This window comes from Lemur catta, chromosome 23 (genome assembly GCF_020740605.2).
Source record: "Lemur catta isolate mLemCat1 chromosome 23, mLemCat1.pri, whole genome shotgun sequence".
Lineage (NCBI taxonomy): Eukaryota > Metazoa > Chordata > Mammalia > Primates > Lemuridae > Lemur > Lemur catta.
Window position 1 is genome coordinate 9150409 of NC_059150.1, and position 16088 is coordinate 9166496.

General features: G+C 45.4%; 1 long non-coding RNA gene across 1 annotated transcript in view; it reads right to left on the minus strand.

Annotated features, from left to right (window-relative positions):
- Positions 1 to 16088, minus strand: part of LOC123626829 — a 34991-nt gene that overhangs the window by 12129 nt on the left and 6774 nt on the right. The window contains exons 2-4 of the long non-coding RNA XR_006731033.1: positions 10389 to 10582; positions 9211 to 9275; positions 1680 to 1786 (exon numbers count right to left, since the gene is read on the minus strand). This is a non-coding gene — a long non-coding RNA (uncharacterized LOC123626829). The remainder of the gene's footprint in view (positions 1 to 1679; positions 1787 to 9210; positions 9276 to 10388; positions 10583 to 16088) is intronic.

Consider the following 16088-nt stretch of genomic DNA (forward strand, 5'->3'; position numbering starts at 1 on the left):
CCAGCAGGCAGCTTCTGGGAAGTCCCAATTAGCAGCCGTGCACCCTGCCTGCTCCCAGGCAACTCTGGACCCCCAGAGAAGCTGCCATCATCTCTCTTCCTCTGATTTTACCAGCACCGTAATTGCGCATTTCTCCACTTACCTGTGGGGATGAGAGAGCATCAGTGCTTCCATAATGCATGACTCGAGGAGTGAGTCTGGGGCCCTACACATCACTTCTCATTGCAATGATGCGGCACCCAGAAGCCATCCTTCATCGTGTGGAAAACACTCCCTGCACCGCAGTGTCTCTATTTGCAACAGCCGCGGAGATATTCATGTGATAGATCATATATTTGCCTGAATCAATATTTCCCTGACACCGGGAAGCCCGCCATCCATCTGTCCCCTTTCATCTGATGGAGCCCTTCTGTGTCGCCTTCACACGGGCTGACGGGACACAGGCCCTCCTTCCCCACCTGATGGATGATGACCAGGTGAATGATTGCTTCATAAATTACTGTCTTGGGAGCAGAGCCCCTGGAACTCTGGCAAGCCCGCCCAGCGATTGAGCAGACAGCAAGGAGACGTGGCGTGAAGGGCAAAGGCTCCTGGAACTTGAGTTGGAAAATCTCTTAGTCCAATATTCAAATTTAACAAACGAGGAGACTGAGGCTTAGCGCAAGTAGGGAACTTGTCCAAGATCAGAGAGCTAGTTACAAGAAGGCGTTGGATTCTCACTACATGTGCCGTCCCCAGAGACCCTGACTATGTTGATTTTAGTTTTAACTGTGCAGGAACGATGGAGAGGGCTGGTATTCATTTGACTCTCAGAAAGAAAGAATTCAATTCAAATTTGCTCAGCACCCATCAGACCCTCTCTGAGCTGAGCACTCAGATGTGGATAAAACACAGTCTCTGGCCTGCAAAGTCCCGCCCTTCATCCCAGGGCTGAGGAAATCAGGTGACCAGATTAAATTCCCGTAGACTAAACATGGGCACCCAGTGTCCACCGCCCTCCCGGGATCTACGTCTCCTCTCGCAAACCCTGAAACAGACCTGCCTCCTTGAGGAAGCATGCCCTGTCCCTTTGCTCCGAGTGCTAGTCACCCACCCCTTCCAGGCATGTCACGGACCAGAAGGAAACCCTCACGCCACAGCTTTGTCTCCCTTTGCGTAATATCTGTGGAACCATCGGTTCTACATACTCTGCCTCCGCACCCTCCCTTCTCCCCCAAAAGAAATGCCCTGATTTATGAAAGTGGCTGATTCTTGTGCTATAAATCCCCAACCATGGCCAGTTTCAAGGTACTAACATGGTGCCATTAAACCTCAGGAAGAGAGGTGCCGCAGTGCCCCACCGTACAGTACTTCCATAACCACAGGAAAAAACAGATGCAAACAACCTCAAGAACATAGATAATAGTAAAATGCAGCCAAATAATTAGGAAGTAGTGACTTTTAAGTATACATTACCTTTGTCTTCAATATAAATTTTTAAATTTAAGTTTATGTAGCTTAATTTATAATAATGGCCACGTTTAACAATTGCCTGAAAATTTAACAACTAAGTTCTCGTGAGGTGTCCCTGGCCGGCTCCAGCACACCACTGCGCATCTGTCTCCCTTCTGGGTTCCCTTGTGACCTGCTCGAGTCCCGGCCTCCCCATGTTTCTCCTGGACTATTAATCGCCTCCGAACCTGTCTCTCAGCTCCTGGTCTCCTCTTTTCCAACCGTCGGGTCTGTCAGGTCAGCCATCTAGTTCTCGGTTCTTGGTGCGCTCTCGGCCGAGGAATGACAAGACACACTGAAAGCAAAGTAAGCACGAAAACGAGGTTTATTGAGAAAGAATAAGACAGCTTTATAGAGCAAGAGCAAGACACGTTCATCACAGGCAACTAACGGGCCCCAGCCTTGACAAGAGGCTCTGGTTATGGTCTGGGGTCCTGTTTTACGCTGTCCGGATTGGGCCCTCCTCATGGTTCAGATGTCACCATGGAACCACTTTGATGGACAGTTAATGGAATGATAATGAGCCTTAGGTTACTCCGGGTCACTTTCTAGATCCTATTGTACCTGGGCTGCCTGGCCTATGGGCTAGGGAATTCCCTGCATTCTTTTGCAGATTGGTAGGAGGTATTCCTCCTGCCCCCAGGTGGGACAATTGCTCAGGGCAGGAGTAAGGTGAGGCAGCACCAAGACGGGGAGCCCACCCTGGTTCTTCCTCTCCAGGTGGAGCAATTGCTCAAGCAGCACGGAGGCAAAGAGCCCACTTTTGTCTCTAGGAAACCCACATTTTCCTCACTAACTGCCTAACACAACCATCCAGCTTTATCTTTCCAAAATGTACCTTCTGATCTCCCCGGCTCAAAACTGTTCACTCTCTAGCTCCTCCAGATGAGGCACACACTCTTTGTCTACACAGTCAAGGTCCTGTACGATACACAAACTCCCCAAACTCTCCTTTCTAGTTTTACCTCTCAAGCATCGCGGGGCAGCTCCCTGGCATTTCAGAGGCTGACAAGCCTGGATTTGAAGTTTGCCTTTACCATTCATTAGCTGGGTGACCTCGGGCAGGTTATAATACTTAACTTTACTGAGCATTACTTTCCCCACCTGAAAAGTGTGAAAATTAACAGAATGGTGAGGAGGATTAAATAAGATCATATGTGTGAACTAAAACAAAATTTTAATCCCCCCACCAGCTGACTGAATGGACCCCCTCTTGGCCAAGGGGACCCCAGAAATACCCTAAAGCTGAGCTGCGGGTTAGGACAAGGGAGGTCAGACCTGCCTCATCATGCCCCCCTCCCTTCTTGGAGAGAACCTTTGTAACTCATTAACAGGCCCAAGGCTATGCAAGACACAGCTTATACCACACCTGCAGGTCATCAATTTACTTAGATCACTGGAGTCTGGGTATATGTCCAGTATATATCCAGTGGCTTGTCTCTGATTAACAGACTTCCTTATCTAACTTAAAACTTTCCAAGCCTTTAGACAAAGCTTCATTTCTTTAACCAATTACAAATCAAAGGATCTTTAAGCCCATCTATAACCTGTAATGCCCAGCTTCAAGGTCTCCTGCCTTTTCAGGCCAAACGGATATATGCCTCCCATGTATTGATTTATGACTTTACACGTCATTCCTGTCTCTCTGAAATCTATAAAACCAAACTGTAACCCAACCATGGTGAGACCACTGCTCAAGCCTTCTTGGGCGTGGCTCTTCAGACCATGGTGGCACATACTCAGCTCAGAGGAAACCTCTTGAAATTATTTTACAGAGTTTAGGTTATTTTCCGTTGACATATGTAATACTACAAGGGCACTGACCAGCCCATTTTAGGCATTCAATAACAGCAGTGACATCAGCTTCTATTGATGAACTCATGCTATGTATAAACACTAGTTCTTTATCTCATTTTTATTTGCAATTGATAGATAATTAGAGAAGTTTGGCAGCCACCTCTGTCAAATAGAGATTCGTATCCCCTTTGCAAGTACTACATTCTAAATCCAATCATCCAATCTGCTTTAATCTCCATTCTTCACAGTGCCCAGCTGTTTCACATCTAAGCTTTTGCTCCTGCACTCTGCCTCTCAAATATTCATCCATCCACTCAATAATAAAAAGATGACCCAATTAAAAAGTGGGCAAAGGATTTGAAAAGACATTTGTCCCTCCAAAAACATACAAATAGCCTTAGGCACATGAAAAGATGCTCAATATCATTACTCATTAGGGAAATGCAGATCAAAACCACATTGAAATACCACTTCACACCCTCCAGGATGTCTGTCACGAAAAAGATAATAACAAGGATATGGAGAAATTGGAACCCTTATTCATTGCTAGTGGGAATGTAATAGGTACAGGCACTTTGGAAAACAGTGTGGCAGTTCCTCATAAAGCTGAGCATAGAGACAATATATGACTTAGCAATTCCACTCCCAGGTATATACGCAAGAGAAATGAAAACATGTCCACACAAAAACACCTACATGAATGTTCATTGCACCATTATTCATAATAGCTGAAAAGTAGAAACAATCCAAACGTCTATCAAGAGGTGAATGGAAAAACAAACATGGAATATCTATACAATGAATTATTTTTCAGTCATAAGATGAAATAAGGCTGGGCACAGTGGCTCACACCTGTAATCCTAGCACTTTGGGAGACCAAGGCGGGAGGATGGCTTGAGGCCAGGAGTCCAAGACCAGCCTGAGCAAGAGCGAGACCCTGTCTCTACAAAATGTAGAAAAATTAGCCAGGCGTGGTGGTGCTCACTTGTAGTCCCAGCTACTGAGGAGGCTGAGGCAGGAGGATCACTCAAGCCCAGGAGTTTGAGGTTGCTGTGAGCTATTATGATGTAGGGGCGAGGGGAAACTTGCCCTCCCCCCCTCCGAAAGTTCACTAAAAGATCAACTCACAATTAAAGTGGATTAATAAGAGAAAGGTTTATTTACCATGTGCATGGGGAGAATCAGAGAATGACTACTCAATATCCCAGTGGAGTTCAGATATTTTTATACACGTCTTTTGGAGGGGGGGAATGAGGAGTATAGATAATTCTGTTTAGGGGCAATAAATGGTTGCTAGGGAGGATGAATGGACAGGGGAAACAGATTGACTTCTAAATTAACCTTAGAGACAGTTATTATGTTTTAAATGATTTGGGCCAGGTCTGGTTGCAATATATTGAGGTAACAGTGAGAGGAAGGGAAATCAATTGCCCCCTTCGATCTCTGGATTGGATCAGTCCAGTGTATGCAGATAGAAGGAAGCCCCCTCCAATGCTTTGTTGATCTCCAGGGTCCTACAGTTCAAAATACTCTTTATACCAAGGAGTCATATATTGGGGTGAAATTTCCTGAGCTCCTTTAATGATGCTACTGCATCATAGGCTAGGTGCTAGGTGGCAGAGTGAGACCCTGTCTCAAAAAAAACAAAAAAACAAAAAAACAAAATGAAGGACTGACACATTCTACAACATGGGATGAACCTTGAAAACATGATGCTAAATTGAAGAAGCCACTCACAGAAGACCATAATTCCAATAATATGTCCAGAATAGGCAATTCTATAGACACAGAAAATTGATTAGTGGTTGCCTAGGGCTGGAGAGTGAGGAGGAATCGGGGTGGCTGCTCATTAGTGCAAGGTTTCTTTTTAGGGTGACAAAAATGTTCTAAACTTACATTGTGGTAGTTGTTGCATACCTCTGTGAATATACTAAAAAACCACTGCATTGTATGATTTAAATGGGTGAATTTTATAGTATTTGAAGTAGATCTCAATAAAGATTTAAAAAAAAAAAAGAATACTTTGAAAAAAAATTCATCCCTCCTCCAAAGCTTCTTGCAGAAGGACCCTTTGCTGGTGCACAATTCTCTACTCCCAAGTGGCTACAATTGTTCCCTTTCCTGAGCCCCATTTTTCACTGAGTGCTGTTTCTTCTCTCATTTCCCATGTTTTGCTTCCTACTGTAGTTATTTGTACACCATTGTTGTCTGTTAGTAGCTTCAAATTTTGTGAATGTGTAAAATGGAGCGGATTCAGTAGTATTCCTGTCAGATCACTCACCCTTATATCCTGTTATGCCTTTTCACACAGGGAAGAAAAGAATGTTCTTTCAGCCCACACAGGAAGCCGTGCCTGACCCGGGCCCAGTCACTGGAGTGTGTTGCATGCTTGAATGTTATCTACCGCACTGTGTGTGTTTGTGGAGTGGGGTGGCCAGTGGATCTCTAACTGGGTAAAATCTCCTGCAGAGCAATGACTCAGTTTTACAGGCTGGGTCGGCCCAGGGCTATTCCTCAACTAGGAATTCAAGGAATATGTGTGACATTTTCCCCTTGGCACTCAGTTTGAGACTCCGTAACCAACGGAAGATCAAGGAAATTTCCTGACAGGGTGACCACCAAGAACAGAATGAAACAAATTCTTTGGCAGTTTTAAGTGTTTCTTTCACCAGGGGGCCTTTTCCTTTGGAACAATACCTTGTTTTTGTTTTGACTTATAAACAAAAATATGTCCCTCCTCCAGCTGGCCCTAGGATGAGCGCTATGCACCTGGACAAGCAGAGAAAGGCTGGTTTTGTTCCTTTCACTGGGCACGCCACGGGGGTAACAGGAGGCTGGTGCAAGTCTTGTACTTAGGCACAAAACCTGGGAACAGTGTCAGCAAGACTGGGAAGAGGAGCAGACGGGGAGAGGGCACAGGGGCGGGGCGGGGGGGGGCGCACAGAACTGCAGCACAGAGGCAGAGAAGCGGAGGTGCAGGAACCCAGTCTATCCAGGACAAAGGGAGGAAGAGGAGGCCTTCGCAAACTCGAGACTCGGCATCACCTCTGAAAATGTGAGCTTGTTCTGAAGTCGGATGCCATGGAGAGCTCCCGGAAATCAAATCTGATTCTTTTCCACCAGTGAAGATCAAGCAGAGAAGGCAGAGGCAATCCAGTTCACGGAGTGTGGCCCCCGAGTGGTCAGCCGCTGCCAGCGCATCCGTGATGCCCCATTTGCTAGTTACTGACCTAGCAGTGAAAGTGCACAGCAGTGAGCATCTGTGCACGCACACGCACACGCACACGCGCACAGGACCCCGCTACTCTGCATGCAGCTGGCACTCACGAGTGCCAAAGCTGTTCTACAGATGCAGACAGCATGGATGGGTTGCTTGTAAGCCTGAGCTTGGAGACAAACCTAAGAGGCTCTTCTTTTAGGACCAGATAAAAAAGGCATTCGTGTATCGCCACCTAATGGTGCTTAGGCCTCATTACAGTCTTGGACCTGTTCGAGATCAACAGGTAGGTGGGTCCAAAGGATCAGACTCAGTGAAAGATGTAAACTTGACTTTGTCTTCCAAATGCATCACCCAGCTCTCCATCAGCAGAGCACAGTTGGATGTTAACAAGCGTGTGCAGTGCTGGTTGCTGGCAACACAGCTCACAGCACTCTGCCTCAGTGCCCATCCCAGTTCCTGTACCTCTTGGCTGTTCCCAGATATTCCTCCCATACTTCCTAGGGCCCCCTTTAGCACAAAGCTTTGATCCATTTTAACGGACACTCCTTAGGACTATCACTTGCAGCTGTCATCACTCACTTTCCCAGATGTAGGTCAGATGCTGAGGACAGACAGATCTCATCTCCCACGCAACTCTGCCCAGGTGCCAACCTACCACATCTGCCTCCACCTTATGCAAGGTTCCAGCCTTCATGGATGTGGATAAGCCTTAGGCCAATGGGATTTGGAAGCTAAAGTGCATTTTATCTCTTACTGGTCTCTCCAGGGATGAGCTCTGATGTGCTCAGAGTCTGGGGAGGCCTTTGTGGCTTTTATTACATGCTGGTATATCAAGTCACAACCCATGGGATCAGCTGAGTGGCTCCTGTTGACTTTTGAGAGCCCAAGGAGACTGGAAATCCTGTGTACCCATTAAGGAAGGAACGGTCTTCATGGCTGAACAGACTGTGGAGGGTTTGCACTCATGACAGCAGACTGGAATGGACCTGTATCTGCCCTCTTCTTCTCAGCTTCTTTCAACAAAAAGAGAGTGGGTCCTTAATTCCTTTTAAAGATTAGAAGAACAAAGCCTACTTGCCCACGATCACACAATGGAGCCCAGAGGAGAAAAAGTCAAGACCTGGGTCTCCCAACTCCCCACGCCTTGGCACATTCTTCCAGAGTCAGGCTGGCCTGGGCTTCAGACACCCCCAGTGAACTTCCCTCTCTGTGAAATGACATTTACATTGCACAATGCACATTGTTGTTTGGAAGGTGAAGAGTTGTCTTAAGTGACAGGTCCCTAAATCTACAGCACCTTCCAGTAGAGTCCAGTATGGGAAGCTGGAGCCATTTGTGTTGCCGTAATTGTATGAGCTGTTCACAAGCTCTACTCTTCTAGCTGCAATAATGGAAGGTTCCAGTGTCCTACGTGGGGGTGGGAAAGACGGGTTGGGACAAATCTGTCCCTCTCCCTCTTCCTCCCCCCATAACTTTGCTCTTGCTCTCTCCCTCCTCTCCTTTTCTCCCTTCTTTCCCTTTTCTCCTCCCCCTTTACCTTTCCTCTTTTCTCTCCATCCCTCTCTTGAGTCTTTCCTCAGTAATTCCCTATAGAGTTTGACGAGACATTTAAAAAATAATAATAATAATAATATCCAGGAATTTTTTCTAGCTCAAATGCAAATCTTTTCTTCCATTTTGTAAATACTCCTCCGCCTAAGCATTCCGCCCTCCCTTCCAGTCAGCCTGAGGAAAGACCCCTCATCTTTCCTCTACATTGGATGGAATGAGGGAGGAATTCCTGAGGCCTTCATCCCGTCACATGAATATGGTAACTGTTCCCCTCTGCTTTTGCCCACTGCACTCGGCATATTCTATTAACAGGTGGAGCCAAATGTTCGAGCTGTAGCCGAGTGAGCCAGGCAAGGTGGGACAAGCTGAAGACTCCTCTACACATGCTGGGTGCAGGGGAGACCAGCCGCCTATTCGGGGGCTAACTGGAACTCTGTCCATAAGAAGCTCAGCAAAAATTACTGGCAACAAACATATTATTTTTCATTATGAATCCAGCCAGCCAGCCTAGGCTAAGGAAAACTGATACACTAAGGATAACCAACTCTTTTTGTGCAGGACTTTCCCAGTTTTTGAACTGAGAGTCTCATGTCCTGAGAAACTTCTTAGTCCTGGGCAAATCAAGAAGGCTGGTCTCTCTAGATCCTAATATTGTGTTGCTGCTGCTGCTGCTGAGGTAATCAGCCCATCTCCTTGACCTTTTCTTACACCTTTGCAATAAACTTCTGTAGCTGTGAGTAATCTAGATGCATCTCTTCCTGCACCTGTGAGGCCCCTGGCCTGCAGGATAGTGTTCTGCCCCCAGTTCTGCTCCACATCCACCAACACGGCCCAACTTCTCCTTCCACCAATATTCCCGTGGCTTATCTGGCCATTTTCCAGTTTGATGCATTCGTCATCTTTGCAGCGGCCCTTTCCTTCATTACCTACACGCAACTAGTCACCATGTCCTATTGACTTTTATTGTGAGATGTCCATGGAATCTGCCGTTTCCCATCTTTACTACCAGCACAATAACAATTATAATCAAAACAAACATCAACCCTAAGAACCAATCAGAGTTAATTCAAGAAAGAGTGGAAGAGAGGAATGGGAATCAACAAATATGTAGAATTTAGAATTTCTCAAAATTATCTGATGGTAAAACTTACTTGTCACAGAGCAGCTCATGGGACCATTGTTCCAGGAAATACAATTTTGTAAATGCTCATCTAGCCTACAAATGAACAGTTTTGCAGAATTAGAAAGACTGTTTAAAAACATCAAGACAAGCACTGTAATTTTATACGTGAAAACTTAGAGACCTTAGGGGATAGAGTGGTCCAAGCCACACGGCTCCGCTCTGGGAGACCCAGGCTTTGAACGAGGTTCAGGGTTTCTTCCACTGTACCATCCACTGCACCATCCACTGCCTCCTACTGGATACCCTGCATTCTGAGACAGGCTTCCCTCCCCACTACAGTCCTACCCATAATTCAAGGCCAAGCTCAGCTTTCAGCTCCTCTGCATTCTGTGCTAGCCACATAAGCCCACGCTGATACCAACTCTTGCTAGATTACTATAATAGTTGTTTTTATTATTACATTTGCTATCTAGTATCAGCCATTAGCAATACCTACCACATGTATTTAATATGGCCACATGCCCAGTTGTGGCCATGGCATTCATTGCTAATCCCCCACAACATCCTTTTAAACTGAGCCCCAAAAGAGCTTCAGCATCCTCTCCAGCATAATACTCCAGATGACCATAGCCATGGTTAGCATGTGAGACGGAACTTGTGAAGCCCCGACTTTGTCATTCAATTATTCCGCGTGTGTGTCTTCACCACATCAAACCTTCTTAAATAGCAAAGCCAATGTCTTTGAATTCTTTCATAAAACCATTTGCTCCAAGTATAGTCCTTTGCCCTAATAAGTGCTCAATAATGGTTTGAATGCCTGAACATCAAACACTGAAATGATCATTAACATTTACATAATGCTTAGCTACAGAGTACTTTCACGCACAGTGCCACATCGAATTAATTCTCACAACAGCCCTGGGAATTAGGTCCGACTGTGTGCTCCAGTTCTTCATAGATGGTAAGCTTCCAAGGGGACAAGGGACAGTTTCTTATGGGCCTCTGCAGGGCTAAGCTCAGAGCAGGCGGTCAGTTTGTGGGATAGTCATGGGACCCAGAGGATGAAGAAACAAGGGCTGGGAGAGTGTGTACCTGGAGCCAGGTCACCCCGCTTTCCACCGAACCTCACAGCCCAGCTAGGTCTTAGAAATGCTCTTACGATGCTCAAGCCCTGAATCCTTTTGCCTCTTCGATGTTTGAACTCACCATCGCTGGCTTTTCTTTCTTCCTGGTAATGAAGCAAAACCTGGTGGGTTAATTAATCCTTCTCAACGCTGGGCAGCAGTAATCGGATCAAGAAAAAAGCCTTTCTCCTCCTGTGCTCCCAAGGGTGCCTGGCGGGAGCCTGCGAGGAGATGGAACACAGCCTTCAGTCTGTTAATTGTTCAAGAGCAAATCACCTGTCAGCAGGAAACAGAAAAAAAAAGACAGCACTGAATTCAGAGTCAGAACAATAAATAACATTCAGCGCTATACCCCTGAGAAAAATAAAGCTGCCAACATTTTGCTTCTTAGGGAAAACAAAAATGCTCGGTGCTTCTGCAGACCTGTGGAATACAGCATGATTCGGTAGAAAATGCAGCAATTTGTTCAGATGGGTCGCCTCTTTCATCAACTCAGGGCCCACCGGCCCCTCCCCCACACTCAGCACCCTTGCCCCAGGGAGACAGAGGCAGACATCTAGGAAAAAATGAATTTCTCTGTGCAGCCTCTGTGACACTCTGTCATCATACCCAGAGGGGCAGTCTGCTGCTGCGGCTAAACAAACAGATTCCGGGGCCAGATAACCCAGATTCAAGTCTGATCACAGCCACTTATTACTTGTGTGATCTTGGCCATGATCTGTCTTGTCTGCAGGTGTCTCTGTTCCTCACTAATAAAATGGGGTGGTGATAATAACAATTCCTACTTCACAGAGTTGTGTGAGGATTAAACTATTAAATAAATGTAAATTACTTAGGGCCATGATCATTGTGAGCTATTATAGCCATTAATTATATTTCACTTTTATATTTAATTTTTGGCATGTCCCTTTTCCTCTTTAAGCTACGAGTTCTTTAAGGGAAAGGTCCATATCTCATCCTTCCTCTTAGGCCCAGCATTTAGCATAGTTGCTGTGGTTTGGATGTGGTTTGTCCTGGTCAAAACCCGTGCTGAGGTTTAATTGCCAGTGTGGCAGTGTGAGGAGGTGAGCCCTCCCCCCACATGGGAGGTGTTTGGGTCACGGGGGCTCTGCCCTTGTGGATGTCTTGGTGCTGTTCTCACAGTAGTGAGTGAGTTCTCGCTCTCACAAGAGTGGATTAGTTCTCAAGGGAATGGATTACTTCTCGTAAGAGTGGGTTGTTATAAAGCAAGGACACTCTTTGTGTTTGGCCCCTTTGCACGTGTCCACATCCTCTTTGACTTTCTGCCATGTTATGACACAGCAAGACAGCCCTTGCCAGAAGCCAGTGCCATGCCCTTGAACTTCTCAGCCTGCAGAACTTTGAGCTAAATAAACCTCTCTGCTTTATAAATTATCCAGTCTTGAGAATTCTATGATAGCCACGGTCTTAGTGCATTTTGTGTTGCTATGAAGGAAGAAAGGAGGCTGGGTAATTTATAAAGAAAAAAAAAGTTTATCTAGCTTATGACTCTGATGGCTGGAAGGTTTCAAGATTGGGCATCTGGTGAGGGGCTCTGGCTACTTCCACTCATGGCAGAGCGTAAGGAAAGCTGGCTGTGCAGAGATCACAAGGTGAGAGAGGAAGCAAGAGAGAGGGAAGCACCATGCTCTTTTTAACAACCAACTCTCTCAAGAACTAATAGAGTAAGAAGCCACTCACCCCCAAGGTAGGGCATTAACCTATTCATAAGAAATCTGCCCCCATAACCCAAACACCTCCCCCTAGGCCCCACCTCCCAACACCATCACACTGGGAATTAAATTTCCACATGAGATTTGGTGGGGACACACAAGCCATATCAAAACCATAGCAGCAACACAAAACAGACTAAGACAGAAAATCAGTATCAGGAGCAGGGTGTTACAAAAAAAAAGATACCTGTAAATGTGGGAATGGCTTTGGAACTGGGTAGTGGGCAAATGCTGGAAAAATTTGGAGGATCAGACTAGAAAATGCCTGGTTGCCACAACTGGAACATTAAGGATGATTCTGATGAGGGCTCAGAAGAAGACAAAAAGACAAGGGAAAGTATGAAACTTCTTAGAGATTGGTTAAGTGATTGTGACCTAAATGCTGATAAAAATATGGATGGTAAAGGCCATTCTGATAAGGTCTCAGATGGGAATAAGGACTATTGATTGGGAAACTGAGGCAAAGGTCACCCTTATTATACAGTTGCAAAGAACTTGGCTTATTATGTCCATGTCCTAGGGTTTTGTGGAAGGCTGAACTTAAGAGTGATGAAATGGCATATCTGGTGGAGGAATCTTCTAAGCAGCAAAGCACTTAGGCTGCTGCATGGTTACTTCTAACTGCTTACTGTGAACTGCTAGGAAAAAGGGAAACACAGCAGAAAGCTTTGGAAATTTCACAGCCTGGTCATGTGGCAGAGAATAACGGAACATTTTTGGGAGAGGAATCCAAGGGTGCAGTGCAACAACCCTTGCTAGAAAGATTATCATGGCTAAAAGGAAGCCAAGTGCTAATAGTCAGAACAATGGGGAAAGGCCCTGGAGGCATTTCAAAGGGTTTTGAGGCTGCCCTCTTATCACAGGCCAGAAGTCTAGGACAGAATGGCACCAGAAGACAGGCCTGAGGCATCACCGTCCCACGCTGTCTCAGGATGCTGCTCCCTGCATCCTGGCCACTCTGGCTAGAGCAGCCATGGCTCCAGTGGCCCCAGGTGATGCTAATGCCACTGCTCCAGAGGGCATAAGCAGTAAGCCTTGTCATCAATATGGTGTTAATTCTTCAGGCCTTCAGAATGCAAGAGCTACGAGGCATGGCTTTCTCCACTAAGATTCCAAAGAATATACAGAAAAGCCTGTGGGCCCAGGCAAAGACTTGTTGTAGAGGTGGAGCCACTGCATAGATCCTCTACTAGGGCAATGCTGAGTGGAAATGTGAGGTTGGAGCTGCCACAGAGAATCCCCACCAGGGCAATCTCTAGAGGAGCCACAAGGATGGGGCTAAACTGGGACCCCAGAATTGGATAACCACTGGCAACATGCAACCTCAGTCTGGAAAAACCACAGACATACAGCTCCAACCTGTGAGAATGGCCCCATGGGCTGCTCCCAGCAAAGCCACGGGGATGGGGCTCCCCAAGGTGTTGGGAGCCCACCCCTCACGCCAGTGTGCCCAGCATGTGGGACATGAAGCCAAAGGAGACTATTCTGGAGCTTTAAGATTTAATGTCCTCTGTGCTGGGTTTCAGACTTGCTTGAGGCCTAGTACTCCTTTTTATTTATTTATTTATTTGTTTATTTATTTATTTATTTATTTAGGCCTATTTCTCCCTTTTGAAATTGGAATGTCTATCCTATGACTGTTCCACCATTGTGTCTTGGAAGTAAATAACTTGTGTTTTATTTTATAGGCTCATAGCTAGAAGGAACTTGCTTTGAGTCTCAAATTAGACTTTGAACTTTGGACTTTTAAATTGGTGCTGGAACAAGTTAAGACTTTGGGGACTATTGGAATGGAATGATTACATTTTGCATGTAATTGGGACATGAGTTGTGGGGGCCAAGGGTGGAATGCTACAGTTTGTGTGTGGTTTGTCCCCACCAAAACTCATATTGAAGGTTAACTGCCAGTTTAGCCATGTTGAAAGGTGGAGCCTAATGGGAGGTGTTTGGGTCAAGGGGCTCTGCCCTTGTGGGTGCCTTGGTGCTCTGCTTACAGTAGTGAGTTCTCCCTCTCAGAGACTGGATTCAGTCTTGCAGGAATGGATTAATTTCCACAAAAGTGGGTTGTTATAAAGCGAGAATGCCCCTCATGTTTCAGCCCTTCAAGCATGTTCACTTCCCTTTTGACCTTCCATCATATTACAGTGCAGCAGAAAAGCCCTCAGAAGCCAGGGTCATGCCCTTGAACTTTCCAGCCTGCAGAACTGTGAGCCAAATAAACCTCTTTTCCTTATAAATTACCCAGTCGGGCATTCTATTATAGCAACACAAAAGAGATTAAGACAATAGTGTCCCCCAATACCTGGCTTCCTTCTTCCCTATAAGAGAATGAGTCATTCTTCCCCTTGCTTACGACTTGCAGTGCTTCAAAGATAAGGGTGCCCCACTCATTGACATAAAGCATGATTCTGTGACTTGTTTTGGCCAATGAAATGTGAATGGAAGTGACTGTCTTCTGGTTCTAGGTAGAAGCTTCAAGAGGCACTCTAATTTCACCAGCTCCTTTTACCCCTCTGCCATGAGAATGGCATGTCTCAGATAAGGGTTGCACCTTCATCCCGGATTCCCAAAGCCAGAAAATAACTTGCAACAGGAGCAGAACCACAACCAGCCTGCAACCAGTATGTATAATAATATGAACAAGAAATAAGTATTTGGTTGGAAACCACAGGGTTTTGGAGTTGTTTCTTACCACATGATCTAGTGAAAGTTGGTGAATACAGCACCCAATAAAAACTTGTTGAATAATTGAGTGCACTGATTAAACAATGAATGGGTGAGTGAATTATGTTTCATCCAATTCCTAGCCAAGACTATGGCTCTGTACGTACATCACCAAATCAATCTAAACAACTTGCTCTTTTAATAGTGAATATGTTTTCTGACATTTATTTTGAATAAAAATACTTTGTAACTAAAACGTGAGCCAGTGATTCTGTAGAGAGAATAGCCCTTCTCTGGCAGCTACTGTTTTCTAACACTTTACATAAGCCAGGTCAGCAAAGATTCTCAATATTAGGAACCGAGTATATTTTCCAGATGTGGAAACAGGCTCAGAATCAGTGTAAAGGTCAGCAGAGATAACAAGTGATGGTCCAGATGTGAACCAAGCTCTGTTTGAGTACAAAGCCCATGCTCTCTCCGTTAAAGGACACTGTAACCATGAAAATATTTGGAGATAAGCCGAGAAATCCTGTCTATCCAATAATGCTCCTCCTATACTACCTGATATTCTTTTTTTTTTTTTTTTTTTTTTTTGGCACATGGCCCAAAATGTTAACAGTTGGAGATCCAAGGAAAATAATTTAAAATACGCAGTATCCCTGGTGGGATTAAACAAACTATCATTTACTCTTAGTAAATGGATTTGTTTAATCAGATTGTTTTCATAATCACAAAATTAAAATCTCTCCAGGAAAAGAGCAAATGCTAGTTTGGATACCATGAGAAAGGGAGAGAGCGGAAAGAGTAGTTTCCATCAGAGGTTTCAAACCTAAGTGCCTACAGGGCCGAGCAGGTAAGATGATGAGCGAAGAGGGCTGGGAGGGGTGTTGGCAAACTGGAGCCCATAGGCCTCATCTAAAGGGGACAGCTGCTGGTCTGTTCCAGTCAATTGCTACTAGGCATGAATGCCAGGCTTCTACAAGCTGGAAATCTGGACTTATGTGGCATCTCCAAATGTTTAAATGTTGACAAAAATTCAAGTTGTTTTTTCAGTATATATTGCAACCTTCCCCCCAAAGTTGTCATATGGATTCTGACCTATGTATCACCTGTTTGTCACTCATAGGATCCTTGAGAGAACTGCACGCTTAGAGGGACCCACGCTTGGAGGGGGCAGAGGGAGGGTGAAAGGCAAGGACAGAAGGTAAGTGGGAGGTCACTGAAAACAAACTTCTTTTAATGCAGTTGGCTTGGGCTGACTTCGTTCTTCCCATTTCAACACTGCATCAAGTAAAAGCAAACTCTGATAAGAAAAACCCATTTGTTCCAGAGTAAACTTCATTACTCTGCTAAATATCTTTACTGGATTTCATTTGATCCTAGTC